Below are 2,541 nucleotides of genomic sequence, written 5' to 3'. Positions count from 1 at the left end.
ATGCATTTGCACTGTGGCGCCGGAGAAGACTGCTGAAAGGACCCTAGACTGTCCGAAGGACCAACAAGTCTGTCTTGGAAGAGGTCTGGCTAGGGTGCGCCTTTGAGGCAAGGACGGCAAGCCTTTGTCTTACATCATTTGGACATATTGCCAAGAGAGACTAGTCCCTGGAGAAGGGCACAGGGTTTGGTAAAGAGGGGCAGGGACAAAGAGAAGGCCCTCCAGGAGCTGGATTGCCTCAGTGGCTGCAACACTGGGCTCAAGCACAGGATCAATTGTGAGCATGGGGCAGGACTAGGCAGTGTGTCCTTTCATTGTGCACAAGGTTGCAGTGGGCTGGAATCCACTTACTGGCACCTAACAACAGCAACAACAACACACACACACACACACATATACACACAACACTTGTCTGTCAGTTTGTAGTACCACTTTAGCGTTATTGTGATGTTTTATGAATCTATGAAAATTGGAAGTCATTAAAAATGGAATAGGATGCTAAAGATCAGTATTCTTGGGGTCAGTGTGGTGAAATGGGCTGGTATAGGTCATTTTGAATCAAAATCAGACCGTTCACTGTGCGGGGAATGGTGCAGCCAAGAGGAGTGGCATTGTGGCCATCACCAAAAGGTCATTTCAAGATCTCTCTGGAAGTCCAGTGAGAGGATAATGTCTATTTGCATACATGGAAACCCAATCAATACAACTATTATTCAAATGGATGCACTAGCCACTGAAGCTAGTGATGAGGGAATTGAAGAATTCGATCATATTCCACCTGAAATCGATCAACCATGTCATCAAGATACATTGATAATTATTGGTGACTAAAATGCAAAAGTTGCCCAAGTTTCAGAGGGCAGAGGATAAACTGGAGGCTTTCCCTGACTTGTGCAGCTTGGGAGGCAATAAAGCTAAGATCAGCAGGAGGAGCACAGGCCGGTGGCTGCAGAGGCCGATGGATCCAAGGTGAGTAGGTAAGGCTTGTGCCTGGAGAGGCAAAGGAGTGGGGGAAATGGGGAGAGGGTTGCAATGGCTGTTGTTGGCTGCCATCAATTAAATTCGCCTCATAGCAGCCTTATGTGCTGCAGTAAAAGAGGAATTTGGGGTTGTAATGCTGGCATAGTGAATCACACATTGGGCTTCTAACCACGAGATTGAAAAGTTTGCTTGTCAACTAGCTCTTCGTGGTACAGTGACTGTATTTTCTTTCCATCTTCTTTAGAGGCTTCCTGCATAGATCAATGTTTTGCTCATAGAATTTTTTTAACACTGAAAATCAAGGTTTGATTTTTTGTGTGTGTGGTCTGGAGTTCTTTCCATTTAAGATAGGCTGAGATGTTCTTCCCTTTTTTTGGTCTTCTAACTCCAAGTCTCGGCCCATTTCATGATAATCGTTGACTTTGTCTTCCTGAACGGCCCTTTGAAAAGCTCTTTGACGTCGTCATTTCTCCTGTATGCCTCAGCCCTTCCTGGGGTTGAGAAAAGGTGCTGGCGATGAAGACGTCATCTGTCTTGCAAAATGCTGCCGTGTGATCTCCAGCTTCATTTCTATCACCAAGGCCATATTTTCCAGCTACTGCCCCTTCCTCTGTTTCCAATTTCTGCTTTCCAATCTCCAGTAATGGCCCCTACATCTTGACTGCATGTTTGATCAACTTCAGGCCTAAGTAGGTAAAATTCTGCAAATTCCTCATCACTACATTTAATGAAGGAGCCCTTGTAGCATAGCGGGTTATGCGTTGGGCTGCTAACCTCACTGTCAGCAGTTTGAAACCACCAGCCATTCTGCTGGAGAAGAATGAGACTTTACACACCTGGACACATTGAAACACCCAGGGGCAGTTCTTCTCTGACTTTAGGACTGCTATGAGTCAGAATAGACTCGATGGCAGTGCATTTGAGTTTCTGAGTTTGAGTCTCCATGGGAGCAGATCACCAGGTCTTTTCTGCTCCGGAGAGGGTGGGTTCAAATCCCAGACCTTCAGTTAGCAACTGAGCGTGTAACCTCCACCACCCCCACCATCAAGCTCCTTCTGTAGAAACCTACATGGACTCTCCTCCCACCCGCCTCTCATGTAGCACCTCCAGAGGCCACCCACACAGGCCTGCCCCAACCTCCCCATTGCCGGAAGACCTTTTCCAGCTCCTGGTGGCGTTGTGGGTCACACTTTGCTGCAAACCACAAGGTCAGTAATTCGAAACCACTAGCTGCTCTGTGGGTGAAAGTGGAGGCGCTCTACTCCCTTAAAGAGTAGAGACGGGAGAAAGATGGGGCATCCTACTCCCTCAAGAGTCCCCATCTCACGGGGGCAATTCTATACTGTCCAAGTGAGCTTGTTTGTCTGTTTGTTTGCTTTCTGGGGGCGGGGGTGGGGGTGAAGGGAAGCCATCCCTGCGGCTGTCTCGGAAGGCAGAGTTGTGGGTGGGCTGAGGGCACGCTGTAGTGGGGGTTGAGCGGGGGGCTTCCCAGGAGGCTGGGGAAAGGCGCTGCTTCAGAGCGAGCTGCCAGGGGGATGGCAGATGCACAGCAGCTATTTT

This window comes from Echinops telfairi, unplaced genomic scaffold, assembly GCF_000313985.2.
Source record: "Echinops telfairi isolate 266 unplaced genomic scaffold, ASM31398v2 ScPeMD7_2565;HRSCAF=3150, whole genome shotgun sequence".
In the NCBI taxonomy this organism is placed as follows: domain Eukaryota; kingdom Metazoa; phylum Chordata; class Mammalia; order Afrosoricida; family Tenrecidae; genus Echinops; species Echinops telfairi.
The sequence above is the reverse complement of the archived record's forward strand: the minus strand, read 5'-3'. Positions refer to the sequence as shown.